Consider the following 25,696-nt stretch of genomic DNA (forward strand, 5'->3'; position numbering starts at 1 on the left):
AAGCCAGTTGAGTGGCAGCAGCAGGCAGCCCAGCATCAGCAGGCAAAGCCTGTTGCAGCTCCCTCGATGGCCAGATGGAGGATGGGCAGCAGCACCTCATCCTGTCTCTGACTCCGTCTCAGGTGGGATCTGGCCCCATTGAGAGAGAGAGAGAGAGAGATCCAAAGGAGGTCCATGTTTCCATTCCCCATTTTTTACCAGAACCTTTGAATTGTGCCCTCTCCTATCCCCCCACTATCAACAGTTCTAAGTCACCTATGAACAAGGTTGGGTTGGGATTTGAAAAGCCAGGACCTCAGAGTGGGAAGGAGCCAGGTGTCCCCTTCCACCTTTCTTTAGAAGCTATACCTGGGTTAGCTTAAAGAGTCATTCTCAGAGATTAGACAAGGAACCCCGCCTGGCTTCAAGTGACTCCGTGACACCTAGTGGTGAGAGTGCTTTCCTGGGAGGTAGGAGACCAAAGTTTATATCTCTTCTTGTAATCAGACAAAGTATACAATATATTCACAGCATTCAGTTCTGCTTGATTTGGAGCAAGCTCTGGTACCTGGTGTCATAGTTTCAGGGTTAAGTGTTTTCTGATCTCAAAGTGACTTTTTCAGGCTACCATTTTAGCTTTTGCCCTTCTTGGGGTATAGTCCTAGAATGATCTCTATCCACATTGGTAATTTTAGACTGCAATTTCTCCTACACGTCCCTTTGGTTACAATAGTAAGTCTGACCTTATTCATCGTCCTCTGTCTCTCAAAAGACAAGGGCACATTTAACCTGTGATCATACACCTTTCACACATAACAGTACAACTTATTTTAGGATAAAAGCATCATGAGAGAAGCAGCATCCTAAATCAACAGTCTGTATACATGCTAAATTTGCTATGAGTTATACATTAAACACATGAAGTCCTGGCAGGTACATCATATAAACTTGTCAGGTCTTGTTCTAGAGACAACTTCTCATGTTGCTCCTTGGACTGACTGGGTGCTTCTATACGAGACACTTACTGTGCATTTGGCTAATTCTATTGCGCATTAGCAGATCACCGCAAAAGCCATGCTAATGCTCTAATGCACAGTAGACTTAGTCTACTACACATTAAGTGTCACTAAAAGACCAGGTGCCATTGCCACTGTGAAGTATCACTGGCTACTGTGCATTTAGTTAGTACCTCATATTAGAGGTACAAACTTAATATGCAGTAACAATGGTGCATGAATACATGTATAGATGCACCCAGTGAGAATTATGTTCTTTCTATCAGACTGAATTCTTCATACAGTTCTCAGTTTTTCTTTGTTAGCCTAATTCAATCAGTTCATATCAGGACATGCAATTTCAATCTATGTTGAAGTCTCTCCTGAATTGTTTACTGGCCTAGAGATTTACATTAAATTACCCCATGATGATTTTACCTTTTGCAAAAAAGTACTGTAATACTCTATCACCCCCACCATTGAGATAAAATGTAATCCCTAGACCTTGGAAACACATATAACCTTTATAGAACAGATACAGTAGTCTCAAAGCTACAGATAACATTTATAATGTAGATATTATAACTGTTAGTCTATAGATCTGCAACAGCTACATATCTGAGGTTCTCACATCCTAATTACAGAGTTAAAGTGTGTGTCTATATGAAATGCTATGATGCAGTAGCAATGAGCTACTGTGCTGTAGCTCGTTGCTACGGCACTGTAGCATCACTGGGCATGAACCAGAATGGTGATGCTACTGTGCAGTAGTAATGAACTACTGTGCAGTAGCATCTAAAGATAACCACGTGGCAATGGGACTGTGCAGTAAAACTGATTACTGCACAGTCAGTTAGTACTTGGTTAAGCAAGTACTAAATGACTGTGCAGTAACAACTGCACAGTTGGCCACTTGTGTAGATGTGACAAAAGTGTATTTATCAGAAACTGTGTTCTGGAGATGAGGAATATTTTTTTTTTTATTTGAAAGTTTTGTCAAAAATCTTTTCCCAAATGTCTTTTTTTAAGACATTGGCATTTTGTGATGAAAAATTGGTTAACTCAAACATCTCCAATTAGAAATGATGCTCAGGATCCAAGGGAGATCTGTGAAAAGGTTTTTGAGCTAGTGAAGCATGGAAGGCTAGTACAAATCCAAAAATGGACAGTGGAATAACAGAGAGAGGTTTGGTTGAGGAGGCATGTGATTCACTCTGTCCTCTTAGCAATTTCCACCCATTGGGTTCATATGTATTTTTGTCCATAAACTACATTTCTGTACTGTCTTCCTATTCAATTTTTGTTGAATGTCAAGATATTAATGCTGTTAAAATTGGAGATCTAATTACCTGGGAGTTACCACAGCAATTAAGAGCCATCGTTATACTCAAGCCAAATCTTTCTTTTTCTTTTCTTTTCTTTTCTTTTCTTTTTGAGCTATAGCATTTGGAATATATTTCCTTCATGTTTGGCAAAGTGGAGTTTTGGCATGCTTGGCACAAAATGCAAGACACATTTACCTGAGTTAGCTTTGGGTTTTTTATGATTATTTCCTAGCTGCTTGCTTGCTGATAGATTTCTCACTGCAGCTGTGTAAAAGACAACAATTTCTTGTTGTCTTTTACTTGGGTTGCCATCCTCAGCTCCATGGCAGCTTTGGCCCATCTAACTGCCTCCCTACAAGCACGAGCAGAGGAGGTATATTCATCTTTGGTGATCTCTCCCTGTTTCCACTTTTTATGTGCTCCCCTTTTGTCCCTTAGGCTGCCCTGGATTTCTCTGGTCAGCCAGGGAAGCCTCCTGGCCCCTTTCCCCCTTTTGCCTCGCTCAGGGATCGCCTTGCTTTGTGCCCGAAGGATCATTTCCTTAAGGCACAGCCACCCTTCTTGGGCTCCCATCACTTCAAAACTCCTACTCTGCAGTGCGTCCTTGACTAATCGCCTGAGTGAGGTGGTTCAAGCGCCTACATTGAACACCTTCAAGAGCAAACTGGATGCTTACCTTGCTGGGATCCTATGACCCCAGCTGACTTCCTGCCCTTTGGGCAGGGGGCTGGACTCAATGATCTTTCAAGGTCCCTTCCAGCCCTAATGTCTATGAATCTATGACTAGGACATTAGAGGTGAGGGGGAATCCTAGGATTATGATACCTGTTCAAAACCCTGTTGTAAACATTTTAAATTTTAAGTCACTGGATAAAATAAGCAGATCCCTGCCCACTGTGCTGGTGAATCCATTCTGAGACACCAAGCCCCCACCATGCACTGTACAGGGAGCTTAGGCACCTAACCCAGGGCTACAGATCCTTCTGCCAGCACCTAACACCTTAACGTTAGGCATTGCTAAATATTACATCATCTTATTTCCTTTCTGGATCCTATTGTCTTTATGCTTCATTTCTCTAACTGTAAAATGGGGATAAGAGAATTTCAAAGGGGTGTTTGTAAAAATAAATACTTTAAAGACTGCTATATGCTCAGATACTTCTACAATGAGTGCCATGTAAGATGGATGTTAGATGTAATGGCACTTTCCCCCATCCTAAGCCTATATCTTATATCGTATTCTATTGTATAGAATAACAGGTATCATGTTTGGGGTATCAGATCAGGTTGGGACACAGGAACTCATCCTGATTTGTAGTTTTGGGGATGCTGCTGTGTTGTTAGTATGCCCTTAGCCACATGATCTTCCTATGTCTACTTCATTTTGTGTAAATTAGCAATACTGAAATTTGTCTGTGTGACACATCTGAAGTGATTGACTCATATTTATAGAGTGCTCTGCAGATTCAGTTATTTAAAAAATGATTTTTCAGATTAAATCCATATATTAGGTAGCTACATATTTTTAAGACTAGGATTTTTAAAATTTTTTTTTTAGTAATGGGACAGTGCCTTGCACTGCAGTTTCTATTTTCTGATAGTGGTCTTATACATGGTTGAAGAAATGCACTAAGCCTGCACTTCCTTCATAAAGCTAACTGCTGAACATGGTATTTCTTTCTTGACTTGACTTGGACTTAACTTGTCTCTGCAACTATAATCAACAGATTTCTGGTGCTAGTGACAGTGATCAGTCTCTTCTCTCTGCCCAAATTAAACAGTGACTTGGCATTTTTGCTGCTTATTTTGTAGTAGAAATAGTCTTCATTCATTATTAAACTAAATTATGAGTAGATCCTAACTTTCCCTCTTGAATTCATAAGATACCTTAGCTTCATCAACTATTAACAGACTGTTGTGTATTGTCTAGATTACAACTCTCCTTCCAGTCTTTTCTTAATGCTGGCTACACATGCAGGAAAACTGAATGGTTTCTTGATCCAGAAATAGCGCCTTGTCTCCTGAAGCTGTTCTGTCTCCCTGTGAAGTCTGCCTGCAAACTACTGCTCTACCACCTTCTCTTATACAAATTGTGATAATAAATGATACTAAAAGAAAGTGTTATTTTGTTGTGATCCACAGCCTCAGAATGAATATATGTCACTTTGATATACCCATCCCCCTGTATGAAAGCATAAATCTTTCAAAGAGCTTGTTATGATTTCCCAGCTGTTTAATGTAGCAAGCATAATGCAACTTTCTTGTGAAGAGTGCATTAGATGGGAAAATGAAAACATGTTTGACTTACAACAGTTCAGTAGGCACAAAAGAGAGAGACAAATACACTTACTGTATATTTTATAAACGTGCAGCTGCACTTGGCAAAGAAATATCCGAGTTGCTAAGAAACTGGTATTTCTACTCACAAAATAAGGTTACTTCTAAAATATTTTTTCATTTATCACTCAGGCTCAAATACGTTTTAATATTCTGTTTTGGTGACTCTGTTCCTAGTGTAAATTCTCCTATCTATCTGACATTAGTCACAGGGATGTATTGTAAGTAATTTTCCTGCTTCCCATAGCATTCGGGACTGAATCTGTACATTTGTGATTATTAAAGGTCTCATGACACTATTTCTAAGAGTAAAGATGTTCATTCAGCTATCTTGGATAAATGACAATTCAGTCAATTACACTATACCTACTGCAGTTCTCCCCATTCTTTCTTTCTACTCTAAGTCATTATCTAGGATTGGTATGCACATCATCTAGAATTCACTGAGTTCAGTGATTATGAAAGTGGCTCGTGCATGAACAGTATCTTATTAGTAAAGCAAATCTGTGACAAAGTATGATCTGACATAGCTGCTTCTTCCACAATGTTAAAATTTGCCAAAGGAGTAAATCAGGCAAGAAAGTCAGCCTAGAAATATGTCCCCAGCATTTTGCTGACCTCCAGGCAATAAAACTGAGCAAGGGCCACTCTGTGGGCAGCATCATATTTTGTTCCCCTGTCAACCTCAGTTTTAACCTCATTCCTGTGGGCATGAGCAATGTATTAGGATTCACGCAATGAATGATCCACAAGCAGTGGATCACGGAGTATTGATCTAGATGGGTCTTGTTTCTAGTGTCAGATAGATAATATGATAAACTCCCTGGAACAGGGAAGAGTTATTCATTGTCTTGGGGTAAGGGCTGAAGAGGGAGAGGAGGATCCAGGTAGTTAACCAAAGACTGCGGCTCTGGTGTCATCGGGAAGGCTTTGGCTTCCATGACCACAGCCTGCTCTTTAGTGAGAGAGGCAGTGAGCTGCTGGGAAGAGATGGCCTCCACCTCTCTTCCCTGGGGAGGAGGCTCGTCTCAGTCAGACTGGCTGACCTGCTCCACCGGGCTTTAAACTAAGCCCGCTGGGAGACAGGGAGACTACCGCCATTGCTGGCCCGCTGAGCAACCCTTGCAAAGCCAGCAGACCCAGGCACTTAAGGGAGCCCACCCCTGCCCCAGCCCTGATACAATCTGTGGGCAAGGCAAGAGCCCCCAAGGGGACATTTGCCGGCCTGTACACAAATGCCAGGAGCTTGGGGAATAAACAGGAGGAACTTGTCCTCCTGCTTAACACAAATAATTACAAATCATAAAGATAACGGAGACCTGGTGGGACTCCACCCATGACTGGACCACGGGTATAGATGGCTATACCTTGTACAGGAGAGATCGAGTAGATAAAAGGGGCGGGGGTGTAGCTTTCTATGTTAAGGAAAGCTATGCATCCCTGCAAGCTGATGTTGGCGACCAGGGTGGACAATTGGAGACCCTCTGGGTTCAAATCTGTTGGGAACATGGCACAGGGGACACAACAGTGGGAGTCTACTACAGACCTCCCACCCAAAGTCAAGAGCTTGACCAGGAGTTCGCCTGGGAACTGGCTGAGGCCGCATGCTCCAGGACCATGGTTGTCATGGGTGACTTCAACTACCCAGACATCTCGTGGGAGGATCACTCAGCAAAATCCGAGTGGTCGCAAAGCTTCCTATCGTGCATGGATGACCTCTACCTGACTCAAGAAGTCTATGGGCCAACGAAAGGTAAAGCACTGCTCGACCTGGTACTGGCTACTGGGGATAACCTAATCGGCGACCTAGTGATCGATGGGAAGCTGGGTGACAGCAGCCATGAGCTGATCACCTTTACCATTCGCCATAAAGCTGGCAAGTCAGTCAGCAACACTGAAGTCCTTGACTTCAGGAAAGCCGATTTTAACAAGCTCAGGAGGCTTGTCAGTGAGGCCCTAAGGGACCACGACCCCAGGGGGAGGGGACTCCAGGAAAAGTGGTTGCTCCTCAAAGGAGCAATCCTCAATGCACAAACTAATTCTATTCCATCTCGGAGGAAAGGCAGCAAGAGGGCACAGCAGCCCCCCTGGCTCTCCAGGGATCTAGCAGACCTCCTGAGGCTAAAAGAAAGGCCTACAAAGGATGGAGGATGGGATTCACATCCACGGAAGAATATTCTGCACTGGTCCGGTCCTGCAGGGAGCAGACTAGGAAAGCCAAGGCTGCAACTGAACTCCAACTAGCTTCGAGTATCAAGGACAATAAAAAGTCCTTTTTCAGATATGTGGGGAGCCGGAGGAAAAGCAAGGGCAACATTGGACCCCTGCTAAACTAGATGGGACAACTGATAACTGATGCCCAGGAAAAAGCCAACCTATTAAATGAGTACTTTGCATCGGTCTTTCATCAGTCCCATGGGACGCCCATGCCCACTACGGGACAGGGAGGTCCCGGTGAGGGAGATCCCTTGCCCTCCATCAATGCAGACCTCGTAAAGGAACACCTTGAGAGGCTGGATACCTTCAAGTCAGCCAGCCCTGACAATCTACACCCCAGGGTACTGGGGAGCTGTGTGGTGCCTATCTTCAAGAAAGGGAGGAAAGTGGATCCAGAAAACTACAGGCCTATCAGCCTGACTTCTATCCCAGGGAAGGTCTTAGAAAAGTTTATTAAAGAGGTCATCCTTAATGGACTGGCCAGCACCAACATCCTGAAGGATAGCCAGCAGGGGTTTGTTGTGTGTAGGTCTTGCTTGACCAATCTAATTTCCTTTTATGACCAGGTGACCTATCACCTGGACAAGGGAGAAGAGATTGATGTCATATATCTTGACTTCAGAAAAGCCTTCAATGTAGTATCCCATGATCGCCTCTTGGCGAAACTGGCCAGTTGTGGCTTTGGGTCCACCACGATCTGCTGGCTGGGAAATCGGCTCCGTGGTCGGACCCAGAGGGTGATAATTGATGGAAGTCATTCATCATGGTGCCCTGTGACCAGTGGGGTCCCCCACGGCTCTGTCCTTGGACCCATATTGTTCAACATCTTCATTAACGAAGTGGATATTGGAGTCAGAAGCAGACTGGACAAGTTCGCTGATGACACCAAACTTCGGGGAAAGCATCCACACCTGAAGACAGGAAGGCGATCCAGGCTGACCTGGATAGGCTCAGCAAATGGGTGGATGAGAACTTGATGGTGTTTAACACTGAAAAATGCAAGGTTCTCCACCTTGGGAGGAAAAACCTGCAGCATCCTTATAGGCTCAGCAGTTCTACACTGGCTAGCACTATGGAAGAAAGAGACTTGGACCGCAAGATGAACATGAGCCTTCAATTCGATGCTGCGGCTAATAAAACGGCCAAGCATCCATAGATGCTTCTCAAGCAAATCCCAGGATGTCATTCTCCCCTTGTACTCAGCCTTGGTGAGGTCGCAGCTGGAGTACTGTGTCTAATTTTGGGCTCCACAATTCAAAAAGGATGTGGAGAAGCTTGACAGATTTCAGAGAAGAGCCACACGCATGATCAGAGGTCAGGAAAACAGACCTTATGATGACAGGCTGAGAGCTATGGGGCTTTTTAGCCTGGAAAAGCGCAGGCTCAGGGGTGATTTGATGGCCACCTATAAGTTTATCAGGGGTGACCACCAGTATCTGGGGGAACGTTTGTTCACCAGAGTGCCCCAAGGGATGACGAGGTTGAACAGTTATAAACTACTGCAAGACCATTTCAGGCTGGACATATGGAAGAATTTCTTTACTGGCCGAGCCCCCAAGGTCTGGAATAGCCTGCCATCGGAGGTGGTTCAAGCACCTACATTGAACACCTTCAAGAGAAAATTGGATGCTTATCTTGTTGGGATCCTATGACCCCAGCTGACTTCCTGCTCTTCGGGCCAGGGGCTGGACTCGATGATCTTCCGAGGTCCCTTCCAGCCCTAATGTCTATGAAATCTATGAAATCTCTTGTTATTCATGTCAGGAAATATGTATGAGATGGACCCTCAGTCCCACTTTGCACCTGTTTTCCACAATTTAAGGGCTCATCCAGATGAGTGCTCACATGCAGTTTGTGGTGCTTCAAAGCTGTTTGACATACTGCAAACCACACATGGCATACGTGCAACTACTCACTGTGCTGCTAATTTGCAGTGTGTTGCCAAAATGGGATACCAGGATCTCCTGCTATCATAAAAACTACACACAGCAACAGCATGCATTGCCAAAAATGGAACCTGACCACCCGGAGCCACACTAGCTGCTGGACAGGTTCTGTGTGGCCAGATCAGCACCACTGCTGCCCCAGGAGGTCCCCAAGACCCCAGGTAAGGCTGCTGGGGACAGTGCAGGTGCTGGCTCCAGCCTCCTCTACCCTACCTGGGATAATTTTGCATGTGTGCAGGGGCATGCCTTGGGGCACAAAGCAGTGGTACAAATATATGCCACTGCTATTTGTGCCATAGCAAACACATACTCCTGCATGTAGGAGTGCACCCTAGGAGTGTATTAGACTACAAATATGCCTAAATGGAATGCATCTGGCATTGTCAGCTCTCTATCATTGCCCCTATCCCTTGTCCCTATCCAATATCAGGTGCACCAGGAGGAAAGAAGAGGTACACCAGAGTACTGTACTCTAACAATCCTTGACCAGTAGAAAGGGTCCTAGATGGACATTACTGCTGCTGTCATGAATTAAAGTAGCCCTGATGCTGCTTTGTATGGCCCCAAGACTGGGTTAGAACAAAAGAAGCATGGGAACAACTTTGTTTTTTTTACCTCCTTCCTTCTCTACCACTACTGAGCCTTGCATCAAACACAGCTTGACAGGAGTCAAGACTCTATTTTTTATGTAACTACTACAAAGAAAAAGTGGCAGAAAATCCCTTATTTCAGCCATTCCATCTTAAAACCATTACTTATTTTAGCTGAATATATTTTAAATTTTCATGTCCACTGAATAAAATGATGAATTATTTAAAAGCCATGCAAGGAATATGATGCTCCCAATACTGTAGGAAGCACTTACAATTACAAATAAAGGTGAAACACCTGTTTGCAGGAGAAGATGGAATAAAGATTTGAATCTGAACTTGATGAATGCAGACACAAATTAATGAATTAATTTAGAATTAATTAATTCTTCACTAGGTACACTTGGAGCATCCATTAAGGCACAGTCAAAGGAAAACTACACAGATGTTGTGTTCCCTGTCAAATATATTACAGCATATAGCTTAAATTTTTCATTATCAGAGAGGTCTATGAGTAGTCTATGGTGCATGACATTTGCAGCCCATGGCAGGGAGCCAGGTTACAAGCTCTGGTCCTCCCTGTAAAAGTTAACCAATCCCTGACCTAGGCAGTATGCAGAAACAGATCTAGGACACTGAAGAGGAAAGTACAGTGGTGGCAGAGAGCTAACTGCACATCTGGTGGTTGAAACCAGAGCTGTCATCAACAACCACCACATCCCCTCTGGATCCATCCCTGGTGGTATGCACGGGACACAAGCAAACTTTTTCAGTGGCTATGTAACAATTTGAAGAGAATATCAAAGTGATTTTGCTGAAAAGCTAGCAAAATTAGGCATTTCATCTATGGCTATTTCAAAAGAATATCCAGCTTTCTATATGGTGCTTGTGACCCATATTTTTCAAACATTTTTTTTTCCTGGGAATATTGTTTTTCTACATATTTTTTAAAACCCCATACTTACCTGGCAGGTATCTATGGCAGTTTCATCTATCTGAGCCATAGAGGAAACATTTCCCATAGAGGAAACTGGGCCTCAAATAGCTCCCAAAAATACCACCTCCTCATTGAAGTTAAGGGATTTAATGAGTAGTATATGTGGTCTCTTTTTGAAGATTGTGTGTATGACCCTTTGGGCCCCAGAGCAGGTCAGCTGACTCTGGTCTGTGTGTGTGTGTCTATGTGACGTACCCTTGGGTCTGTCATCAGACGGTGCTCAAAGTCCGAGTTGGTAAACTCTCCCTATTAGCAATGGAGTAGTGCAACTTGCCAAGTTAAGAGTCACTATATGACAAAAGAGAGCAGACAGTCTGCAACCACCAGAATAGAGAGAACAAGAAAGAATTTCATCTTGCTGGAAGTATCCAGTATATCAGGGACTCAAACTTGCCCTGGGCTCCAGGCCCCAGGCCAGATCTGGACCACAGGGGCTCCTCCTAGGCCAGATCTGTAAGTCCAGGGGTGTGTAGCAGCACAGTGCCACATTTGGGCAGCATGGAGCCAGGGACTCTGGGCAGCCACAGAGAGCCAGGGGCATGTGGCTGCATGGAGTCACATTTGGGTAGTGGCACAGAGCTGGAGCCAGGGGCATGAAGCATCACAGACATGGACATGACTATCCGCAGCAGTGCCATGGCTCAGCGCCACCACCTAAACATGGCTCCATGCATATGCAGCCCCTGCTGCTGCCCTGCCAGAGCTCCACATCACTGCCTGAACATGGCTCCATGCCACTGCACATACCTGGCACTGTCAACTGCCTGGAATTCAGGGCTGCTCCCCAGACAAGGCTTTATGTAGCCACATGTCCCTGGCTCCATTCTGCTGCCCAGAGGCATGGAGCTCTGACCAGTCTGCAATGCCAGAGGCCAAGAGCGTGCACTTCTGGTAGCCCACCAGACAACCAGTGAGCCAGATGCAGTAGTTCTGTGGGCTGGATCTGGGCCAGATTCAGCCCATTGGCCATATGTTTGATACTTCTGTAGTAGATCTCAGCATACATGCTACAGAAAATTTCTCTGAAGTTTCAGCTGGTTGAACAGAACAGCAATCTCTATGGAAGATTCCTGAGAATAACTGTTCAGCCCTATCTGGGAATACCAGCAAGCATTCCCACAAAGAGATCAATAGCCAAAGAGGATGAAGAAAGAACAACTACAAGGGGGAGGCAGAAAACAGAGAATGTGTCATCTTCCCAAAGCCAGTACCTGAGCTCTAACTGGAAGGCTGCACAGGTTTCTGAAGTCAGTAAGCAAGGATTCATTGATGTTGGTGTACATTGGTGGTAATGATGTTGCTTCACGTGATACCTGGCTTCACAAAATAAATGACTTCAGGGAACTTAGATGGGTGCTGAAGGAAAGGATGTGCAAGTGATTTCCTTGAAGATTCTTTCTGCCCCATAAGGGAAAGAAGACAGGACATTCTATAAGCAAACTGCATTTACTTAAGTAATGCAAGGAAAAAGCTTTGGGTTTTGTGGAAAAGAAGGCCACCTTCTACGAGGAGAGATGACTGTATAGTTTAGGTTGCCTCCAACCTACCCCCCAAAAAGGTAGAACTAATCTTCAAGAGCACAATCTGGACTAATCAGGTAAAACCACAATCTGGATAGGCCACTAACATAAGAAGGTGAAAGGGAACAACAAATGAGAATTCATTTGCCATAAAGTTAGAATGTCAAGAACAAAAAATAGGCAAGGTTTCCAAGGAATGGTGAGGGGGCAAAGAGAATTCTTGGAATGAGTTAATCCAGGGAGCTTGGATAATAAACATTTACAAGCAAAAATTTAATCTAGTTGATAATATTAATTAATGTTACTATGCAGGGGTGTAGGTTGTAACATGTAACCACGGAATCTTAAAATCTTAAGATCTTAAAATAATCAATTTTAAAAGTATGGAATAGGCAAAAGAGGAGGTAGCATATCACTCTGTGTCAAAAACATCACTACATGCCTCCAGCTCACAAACTGAAAACAACTCTGCCCCAGTCCTGTGCTGTCACCGTCCCACAGTTCTGATCCTGGGCCCAGTCCTATCCACCTTTCCCACTCCTGGATGCTGCTTCCCACCTGCCCACAACTCCATCTAATCTGCTTGGCTGAGTGTTCCCTGCCTGTGGAGCTCCTGGGCTGGAATCAATGGAGACCCTGCCCACCTGCCCACCCAGTACCCCCAGGGACCAAGGGCCAGCAGCGGTGACGGTGGGAACAGTGGGGCAGGGGGCTAGTGGCAACAAGGGGGAAGGGACTGGCAGGAAGCTGAAACCAGATGCTACACTATCTCTACCTCACCCCCTCACCACTCAGCCCCATGAACTACAGCTCCTGGCATGCCTTAGCTATGTGTGAGGATAGGGCAGGTTGTGCCACGCAGCACCTCCATACCCAGGGGTGGCAGGACTGGCCACATGTGCCATGGCCCAGGCTGCCCCCTCTGCTGGCTATGAAAAACTATGGAAGCTTGAACAGTGTTTCTTGCACAAAAATGCAAGACAATGGCTGGGGTGGGACTGGGTTGTGGTAACAAGACTGCCACAAGAAAATCAAACTCCGCTAATGGCTGTCAACTCATTAGGCATCAAGACAGTGGACCTTGAGGTACCCAATACCAGACCCAGGCCATAAAATAATAAAAGTCATTAAAATGGTTAAAATTGTTGGCAGAGACCTGACACACTAGTCACATGTGTGTCTCCAAGCTAAGAAAGCAAGGGAGAAAGAGGCTGAGCCAGTGTAACTAAAGGCAAGGAAACTATTCGTACACTTTAATTGAACTAGAAACTAAAGAAGACAAAAGACTAAATATACATTTCAAGCAAACCTGTAAAAGGTGCATTGAATACAGGAAAGATGTCCTGTACATGATAAATGCACCTTGCTAAACACATCCTCAAATTTCTCAAAACAGGCATCCAATATCTAAGGTGTTATAAATATCTCAATCATTCAGTGTATGTCTGAAATTTTGTAAATAGACCTTTACTGGTACAAACTATTGCAAATGTGCCCTATTGATAAACAAATACCCAAAAACAGGTCTGGTAACCAATATATCTATCTAAGCATCCTGTTTGACCACTCCAGGCCCATCACATATAATTGACCTTCAATTGCAGGGGCTGCAAGATACACAAGTCTTTACACCTAGAGAAATCCAAAAACAGGAGCCAGGCAATTTAACAATTGTAATATAATGGTCACCCTTTTCCTCCCTGTTTTGTTTGGACTTTAATTGGCCAATTATCAAGGAAAATGCTTTGAAGCTATACAATTAAACAGTATAAAGCAAGACAGAACTGCCAGCAGGGTGTGTGCAGTCCAGGGAAGACCAAGAAGCCATTCTCCCACCCAGCCTACAAGTAAAGGATCCACGCTGTAAGGCTGTACAAGAACTGCTTCCTGCCTGCATTGGGTAAAGATCTCTTTGCATCTAAGATAATACAAGGACTAATAGCTCATTTTATACTGGGAAAAAGTCTTTTTCTGTCATTTAGTTTTGTAGCTTGTTACTAGTCATTACAGCAAGCCTTTCTGCTATTCATCAATCGAATGTTGTGTCAATTGTTAGAGCACTAGGTTTAAAAACCCATTTTCAAGTGCAACACCCTGCACCTGGGTCAGCTGGGGCCAAGGGACCCACTGCAGGCTGGATGTAATTGTTTGATGAGTCAGATCTGGCCTGTGGGCCATATTTTGTTCTCTTCTGTTCTAACATACCTGTTTATCAAGCACAAGGTGGCCCACAAGTTGCTTTCTGCTATGTACCACTACATTTCACTAGTCCAGTGATTAAGCATTTATCCATAGTGTGTGTGAGGGACTTCAGTCTGAGTGACATAAGCTGAAGGACTCAAGTTGGCAGTACAAAATATCCTTAAAATGTCTAAGGACAACAGTCTGTTGGTTCCAAAAGTGTTGCATCCATCACAGGGTAATTATGTATTAAATTAATCTAGCAAATAGAGAGAAATTGATCTGAAAACTAAAAATCAATGTAGTTGCAGGTGGTCATGTTTTAATTGTTATGTACTGATAGAATAAGCTCCTGACTTTGTACTTGGTGTTTTTGGTTCCACAAAGTTTAGAAGTAATTATCATCCAAACCAGCAGGGAGAAAAAATTAATAGAAAGATATGAATGATGTTTGGGAGCTTTTTATTAGATGTCCCTAAGCCACAAGCGGACAGTCAAAAAACAAGACTACATATGTTTTTTTAAAGTGAATAAAAAAAAATACAGCCTGGCAGAGAGAGAAAGTGAAAGCAGCAATAAATATATTCATGTAGAGCAAGAGAGAGAAAAATGGTAAGAACAATAAGAAAGAGGAGATGTTGGTGCTAGAGTATTCTAGAGAAAGTTGGATGGAGGGATAGTGATCACCAACATCTCCTTTTTAGACACAATGATCAGTATCCAGAATGATAAAATACAGACCACGTTATACAAGAAACCCACAGACCAACATACATATCTGCACAGAACCAGCAATCACCCTAAACGCACCAAAAAAGCTGTGATATACAGCCAAGCCCTCAGATACCACCGAATTTGCACTGAAGAGAACACCCGGGATTCCCATCACCAATCTTAAAAAGGCTTTCACCCAACAAGGACACTCCTCCAGAGAGAGAGATCACATGTTTGAAAGAGCCACCCAGATACCACGTGAAGAACTGCTGCAGTACAGAAGAAACCCCCCCACAAATTGCACACAGCTAGCTATGACATATCACCCCTCCCTTGAACCTGTACAGAAAATCCTCAAACAATTGCAACCCATACTAGAAAGAGACCCTATTCTTAAAAAGATCTTCCCAGAGCCACCCATCCTAGCCTTCAAACAAGCACCGAACCTCGCTAACCTCATCACCAGAAGCAAACTTCCTCAAGCCCAGAACACACCAAAAGGATCTAGACCGTGCCATGACAAGAAATGCAAAACCTGCCAACACATCTCCACCACCCCCACTATTACTACACCCCACAACAGAGCCATCAGCATTCCTGAATCTTACAGCTGCACCTCCAGAAATGTAATATATCTCATCCAATGCACCAAATGCCCTGATGGAAAATATGTAGGAGAGACCAAACAACAACTGCGCACCAGAATGAATGCACACCAGAAATCTATCAAAGACAGGAATACCCAATTACCGGTGGGGGCACATTTCTTACAAGAAAACCACTCTCTCTCCAATCTCTCAGTCCTGATCCTCAAAGAAAACCTACAAAACACTTCCCAGAGACGAGCCTATGAACTCCACTTCATCAGCCTCCTGGATACTAAAAATCATGAACTAAATATAGACATTGGATTTATGACACATTATAACCTGCCTGACATCTGACTTCCCAGGTATCTCTCCACTTTCATCCCCCTTCTCTCTCTCCCCCCACTCCCCAGCCTGTCTCTCACCCATTGACTCCTCAACCTACATTTTCACTGGCTACCTGTCTTGTATGCATACCAGCCCAGCCGCTGGCCTCTTTACTTTTTATTTCCTCCAGGAAGAGCGCACACCAACTGCTGAAACTTCCTTAGCCTGACGAAGGGTTTTTGAACCCGAAAGCTTGCTTAATAATTATTTTCCAACTATTTGGGTTGGTCTAATAAAAGATATCAGATTCACCCAGGGAACCTTGTCTGCCTACTGCAAAGTTAGACATTTTTAAATGAGCAGGTCAAAATAACTCAGATATAAGAATTTTACAAGCATTGGCCCTAAATCATTTTGTACCATTATTGTTGACTTATAAGAAGTCCTGAAAGACTAGGGAAATTACAGATGATTAGAAGAAAGCTAATGGGGCAGTATTTTAAAAGAGTAAGTGGAATGACCAGTAGTAATCTATCAGACTGACAGGGATCCTGGGAAAATAATGGAAAAACTGGATTAATGGAAAACAGATTTTGTCAAATTGCTCTCAATTTCTAATGATAAACGTAGTTGGGGTTCCAATATCTTTAGACCTCTGTGAGGCATTTGACTTACTGCTGCATGAAATTTGGTTTAGAAACTGGAATACTACAAAATCAATAGGCACATTACATAAATTAAGAACTGACTGATACATCATAACATGCAACTGATCATTGATCAGGTGTGTTTCTAGTGGGATCCCACAGTGATTAGTCATTGACCTTGTATTCTGAATATTTTTAATCAGTGACCTAAAAGAAAATACAAAATAATTTCTGGTAAAGTTTGCATGTGACAAAAAATGGGGAGAATGATAAGTAATAAAAGACCAGGTCACTGACACAAAATGATCTGGGTCCGGGTGCAGCAAAGAGTATACATTTGAGAATTATAGCTAGGAACTTCTAATAGCCTTGGAGAAATCATGACTAACTGTTTTGAGATTCAGAATGTACCTTTATGATTTATTATATAGACTTTGGGACAACTGGCCAGGTCAATAATGAATAGAACTTGAATGTAATATTTAGTTACCACAAGTAGCAGAAGTTTGGCCTGGATATCTGAATATTTCTGGTTTCCAGAACTGGACACAGGTGGTGTCTATGGTTGTTTCTGTTTGTTATGAGCGAACTGGACATTCTGACTTCTCTCGTGGCTTTCAGTCTCTCATTCCCAAATCCTTATGTCCCCATATCTTATCCATTCTGTTAACCTGTAAATGCCTCCATCTCTTCCCAGAAAACCATGTACACTTAGAATGCTTTCCTTTCTCTGGCATACCACACCACCTTCCTCTCTTTCCAATATTTTTGGAAAATATTTTTTTTCTTCCTCAAACAATTTTCAAAATGATTATAGTTAATCAGTAAAAAATGTATTTTAAAAATAAATTAGGAACTGACATGATGTCAAGCAGCTTTTTCCTGTTTGTTTCTTCTTTCATTCTTTGATTGTCTGTGTCTGTTATGTTCCCTTTAGTGATCAAGACAGAATGTAAGCTCTTTAGGGCTAAAATCAAATATTTAAACTTTATGCATGTGTATGGTTCTACATATATATATGTAATAGTTATAATAACTGAAGCAAGATACTGGGAATTGCATTTTCATTCTTTTTTCTAAGGAAAGGCGTGATTAAGTTTGTCATGGTAGATTTATCGTTGTGTAGATGAACTAGTTCTCTGACTTTGAGAATGTATAGAATACTATCATATCATGTGTGGTATATGTGCATTTGTTATTACAACTATACATTAAAAGATGCTTGGAAGGTTAGTAATGTTGTAGTTTTATTCTAGAGGCAAAATATGGTTCCTGTGTGTTCCAATTAATGAAGTCTGTTTGTTAAAATCCCAAATGGTCTATTAGTTGTATATATATATATATATGTACAATTGTTCTTTGGAAGAGATAAAAATGGACTAGTAAATGTAATACTACAGGTCTGTTTGCCTCATGAGAAATTGCTTTTTGACTTCTACAATGTGCCTATCCTCCTGATAACCTAAACGCACTGAAGCATTTTAATTTTAATCCAGCCAGGGGAAAAAATGAAAGTAAGTATTTCTGACCTGCCTCTTAGCCTTGGCCAGTTTTAAATAATCAGGAGAATGCTGGCAGTTTGATGTTCTGCATTTAGAAAAGCAGATTTAAAATTGCACTGTGCTGCATACAGACTCTCGATTCTTGCTCAGTGGGGTTTCCCAAGTGACATTTCTGAGAGAAAAAAACAACTTCCACTAAATCGGAAGAAGGATTATGGTCAATCTAGTAGGAATGCTGGTTGGAAGCTTTTCTTGGACTAAAAACCACTGAGATGAAAATGCATTTGATTTTTATTTTAATCATTTTGTAGGTTCCTTTTGCAATTTCTGTTTGCATTCTGGTTATGTACATGAAAACAGGTATACAGATCACTAAAGAATTTTAAAGGCTATGATTATTAAAAGTTATAATGCTTTGATTTTGAAATTTAAATAACGTCATAGGCTCCAGTCCTGCAAACACTTAAGTGCCTGAGTAACTTTACCTTGTTAATTTTTACAGTATAGTCAGTAGTCTCATTATAGTCAGTAGTCTCATTAACAAAGTTGCTCATATACATATGTACACCAAGATTGGGGCTATTACTTAGAAAAATAAAAAGTTTTCCTGCTACACATGAGTTGTAAATGATTTTTCAGTTTCATATTTAGCAGTTATTCAACAATTAATTTTAAAAACTATCTAGCTAAATGATAAAAAATTAAAAATAAAGAAGATACTCTTTTCTGAGAACATTGTCAGAGGGTATACTAGCCTGGAAGCTAAAGGAGTACAAGACCATTACTGTTTAACATATGCCAACAGTCAAGCAATTCACCTGGGTACCAGAAGTTAATTTGGGCAGACTATCTCTAAGTGATAGCTCAAGGCAAGGACTTCAACTGCTTCTAAAAAATCTTGAGCACAACCTGAACAACAACATTGACATACTCAGGAGAAAACTAACTATAAGCCACCCTGACTAAGGCTCGAGTATGTGGCTTCCACCTGAGGAACATAAATGTGAAACAGGATCTTAACATCAGCTGGAATGGCCCGCTGCTCAAACTCAGCATGACTTTTGACTGATCCTTGATGTACAAGGTATGAACCAAGAAAACAAGGGCGAAAATAAACTCATGGGCTGCTTCCATACATGGTGCAGATGTTTGGTTCCCTGGGGACAACTAGTGGTGATGCAAGGTGCTGCTGCTAGTTGTCCCCAGGGAATGCCTGTGCCACACATGCTCTGGCACATGGCAAGTTACCCTGTGACATTAGGGGAGGCTGGGGACAGCACTAGGCTGGCCCCAGCAGCCTTACCTGCAGTCCTGGGGGCCTCCTGGGACTGCTGCAGCAACAATCCTGCTGCACAGAGCCTGGCTAGCAGCTCCAGGCAGCCCATCTGTGCTTTTGAGTGTTGTACTGCCTGTGCATGTGCCGCTTTGCTTTTTTTCTGTTGCTTTTCTCTATCATTTTTTTTACCTTTGGGCATGCCACATGCATGTCTGCAGCACCACATACCTCACGACTTTGCTCATCTGGACATAGCCATGATGTAACATCATCTGGAAACTGGCTGACCACAAAGAGGGAGTAAATTCATCCACATTCAGGTCAACCATGCTGGCCCTTTGCTTGAAAGGTTCGTAAGGTTATTCAGCACAAGAGGACTTGTTTTCAGTAAGGAGAGCTGCACATATTCCAAAAGAATCAGTGCAATGATGGATGAAGGCTGTACAATAGGGATGTTCAACTTCTAAGCCCGCAGGGGCCAAACACCCCAGGGGCTGCACGCTGTGCAGGCTGCACCAAGTAAGGCACAGGCCACTGGGCTGCATGTCATGTGGCTGTTTCCCCCCACCCCACTGCTGCACTGTGTGCTAATGTCAGCACCCTCCCACACACTGCATCAAATGCTCCTCTCTCTCCATGATGCTCCCCCCACACCACTGCACCATGTACCTATGCCAGGGACCCACCCCAATCACTGCATCAGGCATGCCCTCTGCACTGATCCACTGTGTGTCTTCCCAGCACTACATCATGCACCTGAGTGGGCATCTCCCTTCTCCACCATTGGGCACCTTCCCATCCACTGGACCACACAGATATGATTCCCCCACTCCCCACACCACCCCAGTCCCAACTTCCCGCCCCCCCCACAACTGCACACAGGCCCAGGTTCATTTGGTGCATTGCACTGCCCTACCCCCTTTGACAGAGGCAGAAATGATAGCCAGAGAAAGGAGGGAAACCCAAAGATTCTAGATGCTGTTACAGCCAGAGCAATAGGGGGAGCAGCAGTTGAGCAGGAACCCAAAGGCCACCGGTTGGACAGTACTGCTGTAGAAGTATCACTGGCTGTCTTGGAGTGGCCAGTACAGACAGCATTTTTCAATTATCTGGCATTGCACCCTCAAGGATCAGAGCAGTAGTCCTGTGGAATGGATTGCCATCCTGCAAACCCAAATATCCACTCTATCATCAGTCTATTGCCAAGTGGCTTACATCACACAGAAACTTGGGCGGCTTTACACATGCTCTCAGAACCAATGGCCACCCTACAGGTGTTCTAATTAAAGATCCTGAAGTGTCTTGTGCATTTAGCATCCCACACTTCAAAATGGTGGTAGGGCACTTTAACTAATGCTCGTTTGACAAGCTTTAGTTAAAAATGCCCCCTGCTGCCATTTTGAAGTGCAGGGAGCTAAATACAAATGATGCCAAGGCTGCTGGAGCATGCTAGTTAGCAGGCTCCAGCAGACTTAATTAATCTGGTGTGCTGTGGTGTATTCTAATTAGAACGTCAGAGTAGGCATTGGGCATGTGTATAGGTGCCCAATTCCTACCACCAAACCTCTCAATTTGTCTCCAGAGAGCATATGCCTTGAACTGCTGAATATACAACTGTAAGCAACACCAGCAGCTGCTAAGATGTGACTGCAAGTAGCATACATTCACCCACAAGGATCAAAAGAACAGCAGTCAGTTTGGCAATGCCTGAACCACCTTCACATAGGGATTAGTTGCTATAAAACAAACTTCAAGAAACGGGCTTCTCCTGATGTGGCCCACACCACAGATTGTGTTGGTTGGAATAGCTGTGCACAGCTGACAACTTAAATACTATCACTGGCCACATGAGATCCTGTGCCCACAAATGGTCATCATTGGTCAAAATTATATTGGTGTGCTGGGCATGAAACAAGTGAATGAGAATAGTTCAGTTCCCAGCTCAGCTAAAAACCATGCCATTCCAGGACTTATCAGGGGCTGAGGAAAGTACTCTAAATCAATGCAGACCAGACAGCATCTTCACCAACAGGAGGTACATGTTATTTTTTATCTTAGTGTTAAGTTTCCTCTAAGAAAAGGGTCTAGAAGGAAATCGTGCCAGCTGAAGGACTGAAGTTATATTTGCTGCATTCCAATAAATCATTTGATTTCTGGAAGCAAGAATTGCAGTATTCCCAAGAAATGGACTGATGTTTATTTATAAATCCTAAAAGAACCAAGACAATTAAAGGAATATAGCACAGGATAGAAGGCAGAACTGAAAAGGAAAGTGAAGAGGTAACTGCCTGAGAACAGATCAGACAGCTACTCCATTGTTTAGGGCCCTAGGGATGAAACATTTGTACAAAGGAGATGTGAGCTCCTCCTTACCACTGAGGAACCACCATGCCGCATTGTCATTGCACTCTGATAGGTGGAAAAGACTGGAAGTAGGATCTTAGAAGCCAGTAGATTTATCAGTAGTGTTTTTCAGCTGTCCGCCCACCACCACCACTTTAATTGCAACATTTAAACAATTATTTCCTTATCGTAGAAATATTTTTATTGCTGGCAGTTAGGATGCTAGCCTGCATTCAGAGACCTGGGTTTGATTCACTGCTCTGCCAAAAGCTTTCTGTGACCTTGGGCAAGCCATTTAGTTTTGCACAGCTTTGCTCCCTGACCTGTGAAATGTGGATAATAGAACTTCCCAACCTGGCAGAGCTTTTATAAAGATAAATGCATTAAAAGAGTATCATACATGCAGATGCTACCATAACAGGTACAATACAAGTACCTTGGAGAGCACCTTCAGTAATGGTAGTTTTACATTTATTTTAGTCATCTGGTCACAGCTATCTGATGCAAAACTGTACAATCTTCTCCATGCTTCAGACTACAGAGAAGGAGAAGAGAAGCCTCCCGAGATGCACATCTCCAGGAGAACCTGGGATCTACCACATCATCTAGTGGCTACATGGATAAACAAATTCTCAGGAATATAAACAGACTCTATAGCTATCATCTGTGGCATTTCCCTCCTGACATTGTTCTAGTCACCATTCCTGTGACCAGCCACAACTGTGGCCTTCAAAAACCATAGAGTTAAAGTTACTGCTCCCTTGGCAGACAGTAATTTACAAGGCAAACAGCAGAGTATACTGGGTTGCTATTAGAAAGCATAATATACCACTGGACACATCTTTAGATGCATTAATGCATTTTTCCTAATGCACATTAAATTTAGTACCTCCGGGTATTTATACATATATATTTGTCTGCTCCGACATTCTGGAGATCTGGAGCATTGGATCTTCATGCGAACTGACGCACCTGGCGCTGCGTCACATGCAGTGGCGATGCGTAGGGGGTGCACATGCACCCCCTGAGAGCTCTGGTGCACCGCCGTCAGGCCGTGCTCCCTGTTTAGCCAGTGGGGAGGGGGGCAGGTGTGAGCACCAGTGCCCGGCCTGAGAGCACCAGCCAGGGAACAGGGCTGCCAGAAAAAGTGGCATGGCCCCTTTTTGGTGAGTGAGATTGGCTGCAGGGCCACTGAGGGACCCCCTTGTTTAGTGGGATAGGCCATTGGGGGATCCCCCCTGGTCACTGACTGGTGTCAGGGGGGCCATGTGCCCCCCCGACTCAAGATGCACCAGTCACCCATGGTCACAAGCATTTGTATAAACAACAAAATGTGCATCAGTGCTGAGAAAATGACAGTCAGATTTTGAACAAAAATACCTTTGATGTGGAAGATCAGGGCAAAATTCAGTTTTGAGAAGTTCAGAGAAATTCATCACAATCATTCAGCAATTCCATGATGGCATGCTCACTCGCATTGTTGATGATAGTGAGTCATCTGACTCATTCCCAGTCACCAGTGGAGTCAAGCAGGGTTGTGTGTTGGCCCCAATCCTGTTCAATATGATGTTCTTTGCCATGCTTACAGATGCCTTTCATGACTATGACACTGGGATTGACATCAGTTATTAGACTGATGGCAAACTCTTTAATTTGAGGAGACTACAGATGAAGATGAAGTTGCAGGAAGTGACTGTTCATGATCTTCTGTTCACTGATGACTGTTCCCTGAATGCCAGATCTGAATCTGACATGCAGTGGAGTATGGACCATTTCTCTTTAGCTGTGACAACTTTGGTCTCATAATCAACACTAAGAAGACAGAAATAATGCACCAGCCTGCACCACAAAAGCTGTATATAGAGCCTACCATCACAGTGAATGGCCAAACCCTCCAGGCAGTGGACAAGTTCACTTATCTTGGCAGTACATGGTCATATGCAATTCACATCGATGTTGAAACCAATGCCAAAATTGCTAAAGCAATAGTTGCTTTCAGCAGACTAGGTGAAAATGTTTCATAGATTTCATAGACATCAGGGCTGGAAGGGACCTCGGAAGATCATCGAGTCCAGCCCCCCGCCCAAAGGGCAGGAAGTTAGCTGGGGTCATAGGATCCCAGCAAGATAAGCATCCAGTTTCATCTTGAAGGTGTTCAATGAAGGCGCTTGAACCACCTCCGGTGGCAGGCTGTTCCAGACCTTGGGGGCTCGGACAGTAAAGAAGTTCTTCCTTATGTCCAGCCTGAAACGATCTTGAAGTAGTTTGTGACCATAGTGTGGGAGCACAGAGGCATCAGTCAACAAACAAAACTGAAGATCTATGAAACCATGGTGTTGCCAATCTTGATGTATGCATGCAGTATCTGGACGGTGTACAGATGCCTTGCTATGGAGCTGAACCACTTTTACTTGGGCTGTCCAAGGAAACTGATGAGGATAAAATGGCAAGACAAGGTCCCAGACACTGAGGTTCTCACACAGGCAAGCATTCCAAGCATCCACACTCTGCTGATGAAATCACAGATGAAATGGGTAGGCCATGTCACCATGATGTCAGATGAGCAACTGCCAAAGAAAGTCTTTTGCGGTAAGCAAAAAGAGGGAAAGCACTCTCAGGGAGGCCAGAAGAAACACTTCAAGGACTTCCTCAGGTCATTCTTGAAACATTCAACATTGACCCAAAGTCTTGGGAAGATCTCACACATGGTCATTCCACCTGGCAAAGTCTCATCCATATTGGAGCTACCATCTATGAGTAGAGAAGAACTGCTGAGGCAGAGCAGAAGTGCAAACAGTGTAAATCTCGCAGTGGTAGCTGTTGATCAAGCAACCCAAACCAGCATCTCTTGCTCAGTGTGCCATAGATGGTTCAAAGCACAAACTGGTCTGATCAGCCATTCACGAGTTCACAAAAACCAAACCAACCAGTTATGTCATGGTCATCTTCAAATTCAAAGGATGAACAATAATGCACAGTAGCCTATTCTACTGTGCATTAGCATGTTAGCACAGTTTTTTACATGTTGCTTTAATGCGCAGCAGAATAGACTACTACACATTAAATCACATGTGTAGATGCTCCCACAAAGTCCCTACTCTTAACCAGTAACTTAACTAAAGAGGGCATTAAGAGCAACCACCCCAGGCACTGACTCAAGGGGTAGTAGCAAAAAGAATCCACTGCTGCCTGCCACCTCACATTTGCAATTGTGGCAGCAACCGGAAATCACTGCTTCTACTCTGCCCTGGATGCTCAGCTGCATCCCTACACTTCTGTCCTTCACCCCTCTTCTGAATACATCAAAGCAATCTCATCCAGCACAGTAAGGCTGGCAGGGTAGAAGACTGGCTATGAGAACAGACAAATATTACATTTCAGCCGCTGGAACTGCCGCTCCACTAGTTGAAATGCTGTGAACAAGTGTTCACAGCACTTCAACCATTAAAAAATGGCTCCTGTGGTAGAAATCTCCACCGCATTAGAGGAGGTTGAAAGGTTAATCACTTGGGTTTCAAGCATTTGAGTGAATACTTGTACACAACCTCAATCACCTGGGGCTACTGTGGTCCCCTCCATCCCAGCATGCCCTGCTTCCACTCCTGCCCTTCCCTTTGTGATTTGGGCTGCAGTCTACTGCTGCAGCCCCAATCAGAGACCAAACCCTGGAAAACCCAGGCCCTCTCTACAACTCCCCTGCAACTAACCCCTTTGCTTTCAGTGCAGTCCCAGCATATAAAGCCAGGACTGGGAACCAGGGTGGGAAAGTTGTTCTCGACCACTCCCCAGACCAGAGTCCCTGGCATGAGCAAATGGCGGATTTTCCCTGCTGCTCCATTCCCTCACCAAACAGTTTGGATGGGGAGGAGAGTGGAAGAGATAGTAAGGAATGGAAGGGGACGGGATCAACAGGTAATTCTCCCTGCCTCTTCTCCAGGAAATGCCTTGTCCAGGGAACAGACTGAGAGCTTTGCCCCCTCTTTCCTCCACTCCCAGAATGCTCCAAGAACTAGCATTTATGTGCCGTATGTGGGATGCTCCCCCTCCTGCACAACACTTCAATTCCAAAGAAGTGTTCTCAGGAAGGAGTTGCTTTCAACCTAACCCAGGAGACTCCTAGGATTGTAAGTCGTGTTTGACACAGTTTTATTCAGAGAAAAGAAAATGTACTATGGCAATAATTGTACAGGGCTGCTGGGACAAAGTGTGTCAC

At 43.7% G+C, this 25,696-nt stretch overlaps 1 protein-coding gene across 2 annotated transcripts in view; it reads left to right on the forward strand.

Moving 5' to 3' along the window:
- RXYLT1 (ribitol xylosyltransferase 1) overlaps positions 1–4,570 on the forward strand; it is a 43,126-nt gene extending 38,556 nt beyond the window's left edge. Inside the window, exon 9 of one of the 2 annotated variants that reach the window (XR_003091722.1) lies at positions 4,230–4,570. The gene's annotated coding sequence lies outside the window, so the exon portion shown is untranslated. The remainder of the gene's footprint in view (positions 1–4,229) is intronic. The other variant, XM_025191419.1, reaches the window with a different exon arrangement.
- Positions 4,571–25,696: the final 21,126 nt, after the last annotated feature.

The sequence above is a fragment of the Alligator sinensis genome, unplaced genomic scaffold (genome assembly GCF_000455745.1).
Source record: "Alligator sinensis unplaced genomic scaffold, ASM45574v1 scaffold713_1, whole genome shotgun sequence".
NCBI classification, from domain to species: Eukaryota; Metazoa; Chordata; order Crocodylia; family Alligatoridae; genus Alligator; species Alligator sinensis.